General features: G+C 37.6%; 1 protein-coding gene and 1 long non-coding RNA gene across 5 annotated transcripts in view; one reads left to right on the top strand and one right to left on the bottom strand.

The window, feature by feature from the left end:
- Positions 1–1,197: 1,197 nt before the first annotated feature.
- Positions 1,198–3,012, bottom strand: LOC105006237. Its single transcript, XR_003777639.2, has 4 exons — positions 2,689–3,012; positions 2,538–2,589; positions 2,354–2,452; positions 1,198–1,666 (listed from the first exon to the last, which is right to left on the bottom strand). It is a non-coding gene; the product is annotated as an uncharacterized LOC105006237 (long non-coding RNA).
- An 8,679-nt stretch (positions 3,013–11,691) lies between these two features.
- The window catches only part of taf12 (TAF12 RNA polymerase II, TATA box binding protein (TBP)-associated factor), a 47,874-nt gene continuing 43,933 nt past the window's right edge, over positions 11,692–15,632 (top strand). Inside the window, exons 1-2 of one of the 4 annotated variants that reach the window (XM_010868410.3) lie at positions 11,694–11,824; positions 13,432–13,495. The gene's annotated coding sequence lies outside the window, so the exon portion shown is untranslated. Of the gene's footprint in view, positions 11,825–13,431; positions 13,496–15,632 lie in introns of all 4 variants that reach the window. The other 3 variants (XM_020044602.2, XM_010868409.3, XM_020044603.2) reach the window with 3 other exon arrangements.

Below are 15,632 nucleotides of genomic sequence, written 5' to 3'. Positions count from 1 at the left end.
ATGAAAGTAAATTTTGCATTTCCTTTGAAATCAAGGTCACAGAGTCTGGAGGAAGAGAGGAGAGGCACAAAATCCATGTTGCTTGAAGTCCAGTGTAAAGTTTCCACAGTCAGTGATGGTTTGGGGTGCCATGTCATCTGCTGGTGTTGGTCCACTGTTTTCTGAGGTCCAAGGTCAACGCAGCCGACTACCAGAGCACTTCATGCTTCCTGCTGCTGACCAACTTTATGGAGATGCAGATTTCATTTTCCAACAGGACTTGGTACCTGCACACAGTGCCAAAGCTACCAGTACCTGGTTTAAGGACCATGGCATCACTGTTCTTAATTGGCCAGCAAACTCGCCTGACCTTAACCCTATAGAAAATCTATGGGGTATTGTGAAGAGGAAGATGCGATACGCCAGACCCAACAATGCAGAAGAGCTCAAGGCCACTATCAGAGCAACCTGAGCAGTGCCACAGACTGATCGACTCCATTCCACGCCGCATTGCTGCAGTAATTCAGGTAAAAGGAGCCCCAACTAAGTACTGAATGCTGTACATGCTCATACTTTTCATGTTCATACTTTTCAGTTGGCCAAAATTTCTAAAAATAATTTTTTGTATTGGTCTTAAGTAATATTCAAATTTTCTGAGATACTGAATTTGGGATTTTCATTAGTTGTCAGTTATAATCATCACAATTAAAAGAAATAAACATTTGAAAAACATCAGTCTGTGCACTGTAAAAAATATTACATGCTATCTGCTTAAAAAAATTATGGTAACAATATTACACGTATTATATTTGAGTAGATTTTAAGGTTGTTTTTTTTAGTGAAATTTACCCAAATAAATTAAGTAAAAATTCCTAAATTATTTAGTCTATGGCACATGATGAATTTAATATTATTAGTGGAATGTGCTTTTTTAATTTAAGTTGTCTCACAAATAAATCAAGCAGAATTTACTCATTTGTATGAATGAAATTTACTTAATTATAACATTTACTGCTTTTTTCAGGTTAAGATAATAATGAATACATAATGCACTTTTTGTTATCAAACATGCTTTTAATCTTTCTTTTTTTTTTTGCACAAATAAAACAAATCTGTATAAAATGTAAGTCAGCAGGTTTAAGATATGAAAATAAAATTAAAAAATGCCAACATTTTCCATGAGAAAGATCATTTTGTTAAACAACTTGTGCATACAAATTTGTATGCAACATATTTCTGTTAGAAAAGTCACATTATGGACTAAAACTTGAGAATAACTTGTAGTAAGACTTTGTAAAACATTTGTACTTGCTGAAAGCTTGTATGTAGAACAATATTAAACGTTCATCAATCAATGCAGTTTACTTTTCACCAGAACTTGGTAATAATGCATTGTCTCAATCTAAGTCATGAGTTTGTTTTTAAGTGTTAGTATTTTTGGTGAAAACTTGCAAACATCCAGTTCCAAGAAGAGCTTCTGAAAGGCCTCAAAAGTGTGCCTCAGTTCTTTCGGGTAGGTGAGGTTTAGTGCATATGTGAGTCCAAGAAGAACAGCACAGGCTCTTGCCAGATTTTCCAAGCCAGCCATGACTTGCACCTCCTCCAAGATGATGCTGAAATCCTCCTGATAATCCCTCTTGCAGATGGCAATTTTCATTATGTGCTGCAGGATATCTCCATTGTCACACTGTAAAATAAACATTAAATAAGTATTCTTATCTTGTCCATCTCATTATAAGTCTGTCCATAATTATAAAGTTGATTTGTGTACGTTGTAAAACAAACACTTTCAAAAAATAAAAAAATCTTATAACAGCTTAAAAAGACAACTACAAGCAAACCATTATAGTTTATTTTCTTTGTAATCACTGACACATAAAAATATTGTGTTTCAGTGGACCACAAAGACTGTCACAATAACATAAGTACAGTTTCAGCAATGACAGAGGGTGTATTCAGGAAGAATTTTTTTTATAAAAATTACATTAGGTGACACTATTGTAGGGGGAGGGTTACATTTTGATGGTTCACTATAGACATTCTACTACCTGTAAGTAACTACATGTCAACTAACTCAGAGTATTAGTAGACAGCTAGGTTAGGGTTAATAGATTAGTTAACATGTAGTTGCAGTTACTTATAGTCAGTAGAATGTCTAAAGTGGACCATCAAAATAAAGTGTTACCTTTTTCATATAGTGGCTGACAAAAAATCTATTTTGTGTTAAATATTTTCACATTAGCTTTATATAATTTAATTGAAAAAAAAGAAGATTGTTTAAGTTGCATTTCTATTTTTTTTTTTTAAATAAAAACAATGTACAAATACCTTTCTCAAAACACCATAAATATATAGAATAATTGTAGTCACTTACATTGTACTCTTGGATTAGGTCATCCGCTTTTTCACCCAGATAACAATTCAAACAACGGAGGACAACGTCTCTCATCATGTCGATGTTTTTATCAGGATTCTGATGTGACAAAGGTTTGTAAATTAGCGTCACCCAAATTTTTTCTTTTTTTTTATAATAATAATAATTGATGTTATGAAAGTACCTGCATCATGGGTTCAATTTTCTCCTTTAAAGTCCGGCCTAGTAGTCCTCCTCTGCAAGTGAATATGGCCAAAAGTTTAGGAGTAATCTGGTATGATATACTACATAATTTAACATTACATTAAAAATACACTATATTCTTATAAACATACCCGAGATGGTTTGCAGAACAAGATAATATCTTCACGATCATGGTCACGACTGCTGCATGTTTTAGTCATGGTTTTAGCGTTTTAGCCAGAGAATTTCTACACGAGGTCGAGGATATTTGCGGGAGAGTCTACCTCTATGAACGAGTTGGGACATCGCGTACAGGCTACTGCAAGAGAGGGCGCCATCTGGCTTCGAGTATGAACGCAATATTACATCGTGCCATTTGTATTATTATATTTTTTAAAATTATTATTACTCTTTTCTAGAAGATTAAATTGAAATTGTCATACATTATTATATTTTCAATCAATCAATCAATCAAAATGTATTTATAAAGCGCTTTTTACAACAGCAGTTGTCACAAAGTGCTTTACAGAGACACCCGGCCTTAAACCCCAAGGAGCAAACAACAGCAGTGTTGAATTTCAGTGGCTAGGAAAAACTCCCTAAGAAGGTCGAATTTTAGGAAGAAACCTAGAGAGGACCCAGGCTCAGAGGGGTGACCAGTCCTCTTCTGGCTGTGCCGGTTGAGATATTAAGAGTCCAATTGGAATAATAAATAATTTTCTCTTGGCTAAATCCAGAGTATATTCGATTTTAGACTAGGTCAGAAGTATGACCAGGTGGACAAGGACAGGAACAGCAACGGTCCCCCCAAACCAGGTAATCCGCAGGTGTGGACCAGGACCTCATCTCCTTCTAAAATTTAAAATTGGAGGAAACTGAGAAAAGTTAGTAGTACATCCCTCATGTCCCCCAGCACAATAATATAGCAGCGTAACACCTTGGAAACTGAGACGGGGGGGTCCGGTGACACTGTGGCCCTACCCGGAGGAGGCCCCGGACAGGGCCCAACAGGCAGGAAATCAATCCAACCACATTGCCAGGCATCAACCAAAGGGACACCCACCAACCGCAACCCCCCTGAATGAGGGCCGAGTATTGCTAGCAGCGTACAGCCCAACTGCACAAGTGCACAATAGAGAGTCAACAACAAGCCAGTGACTCTTCCCCCGAAGGGCATTGGAGGGAGGGCATCCCAGTGGCGACGAGAGCCCACCTGGCAAGACAGCAAGGGTGGACAGTATCAAGCCTACTGGTCACCTTCACGCCCCCGGGCCAGGCTACACCTAATTATAAACCGTGCTGTAGAGATGAGTTTTTAGTAGACACTTGAAAGTTTGCACTGAGTTTGCATTTCTAACCTTAATTGGCAGATCATTCCACAGGAGTGGAGCTCTATGAGAAAAGGCCCTGCCGCCAACTGTTTGTTTAGAAATTCTAGGTACAATTAAAAGGCCTGCATCTTGCGATCTAAGGTTACGTGTAGGTATGTATGGCTGGATCATTTCAGCAAGGTAAGTAGGAGCAAGTCCATGTATTTATAGGTTAAGAGTAAAACCTTAAAAATGTTTTGTTCTAGTTAGGATTCTAGCAGCTGTGTGCAGCACTAATTGAAGTTTATTTATTAATTTGTCTGGATAACCAGAGAGAAGAGCATTGCAGTAATCTAATCTAGAAGTAACGAAAGCATGAATTAATTTTTCTGCATCAGTTTTTGATAGAAAGTTTCTAATTTTTGCGATGTTTCGAAGATGAAAATAAGCAACTCTTGAGACATATTTTATATGTTCTTCAAAAGAGAGGTCAGGGTCAAGGGTAACGCCAAGGTTTTTTACAGTTTTTTGGGATACGACCATGCAGCCGTCGAGGTTCACAGTGAGATCTGCTAACAACGCTCTTTGTTTTTTGGGTCCTAAAAGGAGCATTTCTGTTTTATTTGAGTTTAAGAGCAAGAAATTCTCTGTCATCCACTTCCTAATATCTGAAACGCATGCTTCCAAAATAGCTAATTTAGGGGCTTCTCCATGCTTCATTGAAATATATAACTGTGTGTCATCAGCATAACAGTGAAAGTTAATATTGTGATTTCGGATTACATCGCCCAGAGGGAGCATGTATAGTGAGAAAAGTAATGGGCCCAGAACCGAGCCTTGAGGAACTCCAAAGCATACCTTTGACTTTTCAGAGGATATGCCATCCACACTAACGAACTGATATCTTTCAGATAAATAAGATTTAAACCAGGCTAGAACATGTCCACGTAGCCCAATATTGGTTTCCAGTCTCTCTAAGAGAAGGGAGTGATCAATAGTGTCAAAAGCAGCACTAAGATCAAGAAGCAACAGGACGGATGCGGAACCTTTGTCTGAGGCCATTAGAAGGTCATTTGTTACCTTCACGAGTGCAGTCTCAGTACTATGATGAGATCTAAAACCAGACTGGAATATTTCATAAATGTTTTTTGTCTTTAGGAAGGCATTCAGTTGTTGGGAAACACATTTTTCTAAGATTTTTGAGAGGAACGGGAGGTTCGATATTGACCTATAATTGTTTAATATTTCGGGATCTAGATTAGATTTTTTTAGAAGAGGCTTAATTTCCGCAATTTTTAGTGTCCCCATTGACACCTGATCAGGGAGGTTCCGGAAATTTTTTGGACAACTGAGATTTTTAGGACCATAACTATTTAAGGATTCAGTTATTTGTTTTCTAATGGTAACGATCTTTTCATCAAAGTAGTTCATGTATTCATTACAACTAAAGTGAAGACCCACTTCACTTGCTAAGCTTTGCTTTTTTGTTAACTTTGCAACTGTATCAAAGAGAAATTTTGGATTGTTTTTGTTCGCCTCAATCAGGTTGGAGAAATAAGCTGATCGAGCAGACGTGAGTGATTTTCGGTATTGTACTGTACTGTCTATCCAGGCTAGTCTAAATACTTCCAACTTGGTGGAGCGCCACTTTCGCTCCAATTTTCTGGAGGCTTGCTTAAGTGCTCTAGTATTGTAGGTGTACCAAGGAGCAAGTTTCTTATTGCGTATTTCTTTAGTTTTTAGTGGTGCAACTATGTCTAATGTATTTCGCAGTATTGAGTTTAGATCCTCGATTTGATCGTTTACAGATTTATTTACTCTGTCATTTATGAGCGAACTAGTAAGAATATCAAGGAATTTATTTGTAATCCGAGAATTTATAGTACGGCTTTTGAAACTCATTGTTTGGGGGGCAAGTGGATTTCTTGTTTTAACGGTAAATGTAATAAGACAGTGATCCGATAATCCAGGATTTTGGGGGTAAATTATTAGATCTACAATATCTATTTCTCGTGACAGGACTAAATCTAAGGTATGATTGTGGCAATGTGTTGGACCTGAGACATGTTGGATGAAACCCATTGAGTCGATTATGGCTTGAAAGGCTTTTTGAAGAGGATCATTGGGGTTTTCCATATGGATATTGAAATCGCCAAAAATTTGAATACTATCTGCCATGACTACAAGGTTAGACAAGAATTCTGGAAACTCATTGAGGAACAATGTGTATGGCCCGGGGGGCCTATAAATAGTAGCTATGTAAAATGATTTATCGGCCTGGTTAACTTTCATGAGTAAAACTTCGAAAGAATGAAACTCTGTGATATGTTTGAGAGTAAGTTTATATTTACTGTCATAAATATTAGCGACACCCCCTCCTTTTCTGGACGCACGAGGGATATGATCACTAGTATAGCCAGGAGGAGATGCCTCATTTAAGGCAGTGAATTCATTAGGCTTTAGCCACGTTTCACATAAACCAATAGCATCTAGTTTATGATCAGAGATTAATTCATTTACCGCAACTGCCTTTGGAGCAAGAGATCTAATATTTAGGAGTCCCATTTTGAGATGCGAAGTGATACAATTATTTTTATTTTTGACCGAGGTGGAGGAAGGCTTTATCTTAATAAGGTTGTTTTTGTTAGCACTACCTTGTTTAACTTTTCTCAGCCTGGAACAAGTCACAGTGACAATAGGTAAAGCTGTACTAACTACTCTGGCTATGCTATTGACAGACTCCACTATGCTAGCAGGCTGGCTAACAGCCTGCAGCCTGACCTGCACACTATCTCATGTTAAAGCTATAGGAGTGAGACTCCTGTCAATGTTCCTAGACAAAAGAAGAGCACCACTCCAGCTAGGATGGAGTCCGTCGCTCCTCAGCAGATCAGGCCTGGCCCTATTTCTGGGAGAGTCCCAAAAAGAAGACCAGTTATCTACAAACTCTACCTCCTGCGACGGGCAGAACTCCGTTTTCAGCCAGCGATTGAGTTGCGCAAGTCTGCTGTAGAGCTCGTCACCACCCCTAGCTGGGAGGGGGCCAGAGACAATTACTCGATGCCGACACATCTTTCTAGCTAATTTACACGCTGATGCTATGTTCTGCTTCGTAACCTCTGACTGTTTCATCCTAACATCGTTGGTGCCAACGTGGATAACAATATCTCTGTACTCTCTATACTTGCCAGTTTTAGACTTCGCTAGCACCAACCCCAGATTTGCGGCTACGTCGGTGGCTCTGCCCCCCGGTAAACAATGTACGATCGCCGGCTGATTCTTTAGTCTAATACTGCGTGTGATGGAATCGCCAATGACTAAAGTTTTCAGTTTTTCAAGTCCACCGGTAGAACATGCCTGCCGACCATTCCCCTCCGAAGACGGACTCGGGTCCTTGACTCCGACTCCAGTGGGGAAAACCTGTTCAAAGTCTCAGTTGGTTTTAGCAACGATTCAGGTTTAACTGGTCGACGGCATTTCTTCCCAGTGACCAAGAGAAAGTTATTGCCCGGCTGCAGGAGCTGTGCCGGGGGGCTAACAAAACTATCGTTTCTACCTGGTGGCACTGACGCAGATTTTTCTATTTCTACACTAGCATAATCCTTGCCTGGCATTTGCGTCAGAAGCCGAGCCTCTAACTCTGCTATCTTTAACTTAAGACGAACATTCTCCTCCGTGTTGTTGCTACAACAATTACAGTGAAAAGGCATTCTAATGATACTTAGCCTTCGGTGTTCAGGGGTGAGTAGTTCTGTTAATTATGTCCAAAAAGAGTCCCGGTGTAGAAAAGTTGGGTAAGAGGTCAACAGATAAATATTGCGTTGGTAAAACTCTAAAATAGAATTTTGACCAATTAGTTTATATCGAGTAAATTCGAAAAAGTTTGGCAGGTAGCCAGGTAGGTAACAGCAGGCAGAGTACAGCACGTCAACAATCCCACAATGCAGTTCGTCTCAGGAAGTTTGATCCAACACTCAAAAAGACATAATTTGAAGTTTTAAAAAGTTACATCTATTAATCTTCCCAATATCAAGCTTACCGATGGTCTATGGAGAATATAACGTTAGCACATTGACGACGATTTATTTTAGCAATCAATATTCTAGCCACAGATCAAGCATGTGGTGGTGTTGTACACACTGGAGATAAGACAATCGTTCACAGTTTCTCAAGTCATATAATTTGTTTTCGTTGATTTAAGACAACTCATCTCATCTATTTTGCCTTATAGGCATCGGCATGAGACAACTGAAATATGCGAACTCAGCGATGCTACTGAACAAGAGTGAACATAACTGGTCTATGAAAGAGCTTTAAGAAATAATGAAAAGCATAGTTATAACTAAGCTTGCCTCTTATGTGATTGACGTTCGACCCCTCCGCCAAAAATGTCTTCTGATCACTGCCATTCACTTTCAAATGGTGTCTCTAACCGCATAATTGATCCAATTCTCTTAAAATAAATCGGTAACATTTTTCTTAATTTTTTTAGTTTATTTTGCTCAAATTAAGCCTAAAAATTGCACACATTTTCTTAAATAAAAGAGGAAAACGTATCTCTTGGTTTTATTAGTGAAATCTTCTTAATATATTCTATCAAACACAAAACCACAATTTCAATAATGAAATGTACCCATTATATTTAATTATCACGTTATTTTTTTTAATGAAAATTACAAGACCCATGATTCATTTTTTTACAGTGTGTGTAATGAATGAATATAATATACAAGTTTCATTTTTTGAATGGAATTACTGAAAAAAATCAACTTTTTGATGATATTCTAATTTTATGACCAGCACCTGTATTAGTGGTCTAATGTATTGAACCAAGACCTGATGTAAGACTTAATGCAAGTGCCTGATTGGCTGAAACAAAGGCCAAGATGATGAAAAGAAAGCTAGCAAAGAGAACCCTATTAGCCTCATTGGCAAGTACAAATCGTTTTTGCGGAATGTTTGCGTCAAAATTCTGTACACAAACAGGAGCCAATCCACAAACACAGTTTGCTATGCACAAATACGATACGTTCCACAAACTCAAATGTCACTCACAAATACGTCTTCACATAAAGAAAATAGTTTGCATATTGTGAATTGTGATTTCTGATGGTGTTTCATATTTACAGATCGTAAAGTATTTGTTTGTGAATTTTAAACATGTTTATTTGAAGATTGAATTATATTTGTGGACCTCGTTTCTATTTACAGATCATTACGTATTTGTTTGTAGAATGTGTGCAGTTGTACATTTAGGCTAGTGTTGAGATAAATGAAGTTTAAATAATGCTGATTTAATAACCATGTATTCTTATGTTTTTGTTTTATTAAATTGTATGCTGCAGCCAGGTTAGGGAAATATGATTGAATGCAATAACCATAAAAAGTTTAGAACTCCATACATTACACTCAGCCACACTCAGACTTTACACCTGGCTCAGATAGAGAGACAGGATTGAAACCCAACAATTAACATACAAATGAAACTGCCCCCTATACAGCACAAAGAGACCTTCTGTCTCCAGCCCCCTGATGTTCTAGTCTAGGTTAGGACAATAGAATGTAAATTACTGTAACCTGGTTAAGATTTCACACCTGTATGCAAAGAACCTGTTGATCTATGACCGAGCATGCTCTTCTTCATTAGACAGCGAAAACAAAGAGATTCGTCCAACATGTCACCATGCCAACGAAGAGCCAATAAGGATGGGTTTTACTCACGAGAGTGAAAAGTAAACGCCCCTGTGGCGGGAGTATCAAAACCGATGTTCGATCTTCATTCGGGGCGAATATTTTGTGGAAGCTCGAGGGTTGAGCAAATATTTGACCGCTGTATTTCATGTATTTTGACTTATCAATTCATATTAATAAATCTTTGTGCTAAATTTCCATTTGGACCGGAGCCTCGTCCTTCTTCAGAAATTCTGATACACGTAAAATTCTTAACACTAGTATATAACATAGCAAAACTTGAGTCAAGAAGTTACAATCAAATGGGAACCAACCCAAAAATCCGTAAATAGTGAATTTACTGTCCAAAAGTGCGAGAGATATTCGTTTTTTTTTTTTTTTTTCATATATTCAAATCCTTTTGGGTAGTGAAATACATTGGTGGATTGTGTTGTGTATTTGCAAATCATGACACGTTTGTGGATCTTACATTTATTTGTAAATTGTATTTTCTGTTTACAAACTCTAATATACATTTGTAATTTGTGGTCTGCACAATTGAGATATTGCTATATCGTTGACAGCACAGCACAAACCCAGTTCATGAAAGCAGTCGTCTTATTACCGTTCTCCTAGTACAGAGGTGTCAAACCGGTTCCACGGAGGGCCGTGTGTCTGCAGGTTTTTGCTCTCTCCTTGTACTTGATTGGTTAATTAGGTCACTGATTGGTTAGTTTCTACCCTCACCTGGTTGTGTAGGTATGAACTAGGAACCAATTTATAGGAAAAACCAAAAACCTGCAGACACCTGTGTCCTAGTAGTAGCAGAATATTATGCTGGCCGCACTAACTCAGATTTAGTTTTTCAAAATAAAAGCCATTATTGAAATGCAATGTGCTTAATTTGGTAAAACAAAAGTAAATTTTATTCGAAATCAAGTTATATGTTTTTCTTAAAGCAAAAGCATAATGATTAGAAACATATATACATAAAAATGTAAATTAAGAAATCACTGCAAATTGAACGCTTATTTCCTCACTTAAAATGTTTCCAAAAAAAGGTGCAGTGGTCTCTTAATTTTTTTCGGAGCTGTATATATACAGTGGATATAAAGTCTACACACCCCTGTAAAATGCCAGGTTCTTGTGATGTAAAAGAACGAGACAAAGATAAATTATGTCCAAACTTTATCCACCTTTAATGTGACCTATAACGTGAAGAATTAAATTGGGAAAAAACCCTGAAATGTTTGAGGGGGAAAAATGTAAAATAAAAACCTTACAATAACATGGTTGCATAAGTGTACACACCCTCTCATAACTGGGGATGTGGCTGTTTTCAGCATTAACCAATCACATTCAAACTCATTACAGTCATTACACACCTGCCATCATTTAAAGTGACTCTGATTAATATACAGTGGATATAAAGTCTACACCCCCTGTTAAAATGCCAAGTTGTTGTGATGTAAATCAATGACACTGTTGTGGATTCATCAAGTTTAAAAGTTAGTTATTGCTGTTAAATAAGTATTAGGTATGTAAAAAGGAATACATTTCAGCACACTTATACCACCCAGATTCCACAATTTCTGTAGAATGGCCCAATCTGGCATTTTAACAGCGGTGTGTAGAACTTTTATATCCACTATATATATATACATAAAAATAATTAAGAATAATATTGGAACAGATAGTGAACTGACCGGATTGTAATAACATATATTGCCTTATTAAAATTTTTTTGTTGTGCCATGGAACAATGCATTTGGGAATTACTCATTAGAGTATAAAGAATCCACAGAGTGTCAATTCATGGGGAAAATACAGGATAAAGGAAAAAGTCCCACTTACTCCATTGGCTCCAGTGCAAAACAAGTGCTTGACGGCACGTTCCATGGCACAATGTCTAGTTTTTCTTTTTGCATTTGCATAGACATAATTCAGGTATTGTCTTGCACATTTTATGCTTTATGCTTAAACCTATATAATTATTCCAATATTTGCTCTCTGCATTCATTAGAAATAATGTAAAAAAGATCCTCTCTTTACTTAATGTATCTTCAGAACGAATTATAGACTATGCAATATATTGACATTGGTGTTACTTTTATTCTGAAGGTTTCCTCATTTACAACGCAATCATGACGCCATCGTTAGTGCTGCTGGCAGAATACTAGTGTCATTCTGTTTGTAACAAATTGCTGGCCAGTGGCCACAGTGGCTTGCCAGAGACGGGTTTTGTGTTGTGTTTACCTACATTATCTCAGAGCGTAGAAACATGGGGAGATAGTGCTTTTTTTGTCGGGTAAGTGTTTTGTATTCACAAGAGTAATGGTCAAGACATGTTGTGTTCGCGGTTACTGCTGTAGTCAGTCAACTAACAACCAATACATACTTCATAGCAACATGGCTAAGCTAACTGCATCTATAGTTTACCGTTACAATTTAACATTTTCTAATTCGCAGTTACTGTAAGTGTTAAATATTGATTATAAAGTTATAAGTAAACATTTTTGATTGGGCATTTCTATTAAAAATAATTTCCGTTGTCTTCATTTTAATCGTTGCTAAATAGCTATGTAGCTAGTTAGCTGGCATTAAGGTGTGTTAGCCTGCTAGCTGAGTGATGTGTTAAATGTTTGATGCATTTATCAGATTGCCATAATGATTAACTGACGATTTTTTTTAGTTTAATGAATTAATGCTTTTGTCGTGATACCACATCAGTATATGCACAATTAAAATACACTACAGTTTACTACATTGTACGTAGTAGTTGACTGGCTAACAACGTAGCTTCCTAACTAGCTACCTTAACGTTGGTTTCGCGTGTGACCGAGTTGATAACCCCATTGACGGCTAGAGGCTAGCTCGCTACCAATTGTTTGGCCTTCCGCAAATGTCTAGTTGTAGCTGGCATTATTTGTAATTGCTTGTAACGTTAAAGATGCATTGCGTGAAGTTTGGCCAATACCAATACTTTTTCTCAATGTCGATATCAATTCACAGTACTGAACTTTGAATATCTGTCGATATAGGGTAAAGATTCAGTACTGCCATTTTAATTTTGTTTTTCATGTCCAATGGTTGACACATTTCTTGTACATGACTGAATTTAAACTTACCTTTGTTGATCCTTGTCTAGTATGAGTGAAGCTTGTAATTCAATTCCCCCGAAATGGCCCTGGGCTCCAGACTCCTTATATCAATTGGTGTCGCTGATGCCACAGTTTTTCAGTTGGTGGCAATTTTACTTCAGTGTAAAAAAGTATTTACCTGTTTTGACTTTGATAGAACTCAGATGCATTGTGTTGTCTATTGTCTATATCCATAAGTTCCCGACTAGAGTGGACAATGTTGGTCTTTACAAAGGCCCTGACCTTCGCAGACAGTCCAGGACCAGCGATGCAAATAGCAAGTTTACAGCACCTTGTCTTTATGACAGCCAAGCAGGTGCCATGTCAGTTAGACGTACCAGTTGAATGAGTTAGTTTGTTCTTTGATTGAAAGTTAAATGTTTTGTTGTCTGTCATATCATTTTTATACATTTTTATTGTAAAGAATATGATGAGGTGTGTGTGTGTGTGTGTGTGTCTTAGATGTTAAAGAACCCTGTTAGTTTGTAATGTCTGGGGGCTATTTTCTTCACTCTCAAGACTCTGTCCTTTCCATGTCCAGTAAAGTAATTCATACACTTTTTATAAAAACATAGAATAATCTTTAAAAGTTGCTACAAATAATTTTGGTCTGTCAATTTTACGATTTAGAACTTGTCAATTTAGAACATTTTTGAAGTCTAAAGTATTTAACCTCCCTACATCTCTATAAAAATAGTGGAGGGCTAGCTGAAATTATGTTTAATAGCAAAATGTTTCGATGTTTTCCAGTGCATTTAAATTTTGTACTTGACAGGTTTTTGTTCTCCAACCGCTAGAAACGGACGATAATAGAGGGACGTTAGCTGGATCTGAATTAGGTGAGAATAATTTGATTTAACTGAATATTTAAGTTAATTAAGCTAGTTAAGCAAACAAAGGAATAAAATAAGCAATAACGCCATGCTCAGATTGTTTACAATACAGCATTTGAACTAATTTCTTCCTCAAACTCCTTTGGGCCGCTCCTTCTACACCTACACTTGTGACACTGCAACTGTATGCCAGTGTTTTAATTAATTCGTTTTGATAAGTAAAACTATCTACCTTTAATAGAGGGATTTGGGAGAATTCTGAGGTAATTTAGTATTGTAATAAGTTCTGCAGGCAACGTCTCTGTCTCAGTGCTCCGTTTTCTGTTGAGTCAATGGCATTTACCACATTCGGTTGTTCTAACTTTTTCCGTTCTGAGTCTTTACTTCCCTGTATTATTGCTTTATTTTATCAGGGATCTGTTTGTTAGATCGATGAAACCATTACGAGAAGCCTAAAGACTAAGCAATTGATAGGCTGGCTACACATTGCTATTTGAATTGCCCAAAATTCAGCGTTTTCAGAGCAGGTAATGCGTCAACACGCAAACCCTGCTCTAAGTCCTAAAGTCCGGGGCTTGGCACCAAGTGAGAGCCTGCCACTCTGCCATGGCCTAGTGGCCAACTGGACTTTAGGGGAAAACACCAGTGTTTGGACCAAGTGGAAACGAGGCAATAGGAGCCACATATGGGTCATTCTACAGAAATGATGGAATCTGGGTGGTAGAAGTGTATTCCTTCTTACATACAGTACAGGCCAAAAGTTTGGACACACCTTCTCATTCAATGCGTTTTTTTTTTTCATGACTATTTATATTGTAGATTCAGTTATTGTGAAATAACTGAACATGTCTTATATTTTAGATTCCTCAAAGTAGCCACCCATTTGATAGCGCTGCAAACCCTTGGTGTTCTCTCAATGAGCTTCATGAGGTAGTCACCTGAAATGGTTTTCACTTCACAGGTGTGCCTTTTCAGGGTTAATTAGTGGAATTTTCTGGACCATCAGTTGTGTTGTGCAGATGTCAGGTTGATACACAGCCGACATCCCTAATGGACAACTGTTAGAATTCATATTATGGCAAGAACCAATCAGCTAAGTAAAGAGAAACGAGTGGCCATCGAGTCACCAGCCTCAACGAGTCACCAGCCTCAGAAATCCCAGGTTAACAGCAGCTCAGATTAGACACATCTCTAGAACAACTGTTAAGAGGAGACTGTGCGAATCAGGCCTTCATGGTCAAGTAACAGCTAGGAAACCACTGCTATGGAGAGGCAACAAGAGATTTGTTTGGGCCAAGAAACACAAGGAATGGACATTAGACCAGTGGAAATCTGACCTGTGTGAAGTTGGCCCCCCCACCAACGCAAAACGTTGTCAAACTATGCTCGTTCGTTTGTGCTCCATTTGTGCTGGTTTGTGCTGTATTGGGTTTTAAAATATTCGACATTGAATTATAGACGATGACGTCACCAGCCCACCCACATGTTCCAAATTCACCCAAAATAGTCTCGTTCGTTTGTGCTACGTTTGTGCTGGTTTGTGCCGGTAAAAGTTTCGTTTGTGCCGCGTTGGGTTTTAAAATATCAGAAATGTAATCAAATTAATATTTAGGCCTATAGGCTACAAACAAGGCTCACTGAATAAAATAGATAAATCAATGGTCACAAGATCAAAAATAGTCAGACAGCTCTGTATTTTGGTTTGTAGTTAGTCAGTAGCCTATAGCCTATGAGCATTTTATTTCGGTTTTGTCTATTCAATCTCTAAAATGTTAGATGCTAATAAAGATGATTTAATAGAACATCATGCAATTTCTTATCAGGTTTTTTGTAGTCCTGTAGTGTTTAATAAAAACGTAATGTTTTTCTTTTATTAGGCCTATGTCACTCTTATCTTCTGCTACTCTATGAGCAAAATGGATTTGTGCGCGTGTGCCATCAAGTCGTAGTTTAAATGTAACTTCAGCATTTTTGGGCAAGAAAACAGCTAAACTATCCTCGAGGAGAGCACACTTTTAAAGTAGAATTGACGAAGACGTTCTGTCATCACATAATTTGTTCAATAAACAATTATCCTCCCTTCAGTGTCTTGTGATTGTATTTTATTTTAATTTTTAAGAGTCTCATCTGCTACACTCCACTC

Source organism: Esox lucius, chromosome 20 (assembly GCF_011004845.1).
Source record: "Esox lucius isolate fEsoLuc1 chromosome 20, fEsoLuc1.pri, whole genome shotgun sequence".
Taxonomy (NCBI): Eukaryota; Metazoa; Chordata; class Actinopteri; order Esociformes; family Esocidae; genus Esox; species Esox lucius.
This window is presented reverse-complemented; position numbering and strand designations above follow the sequence as displayed.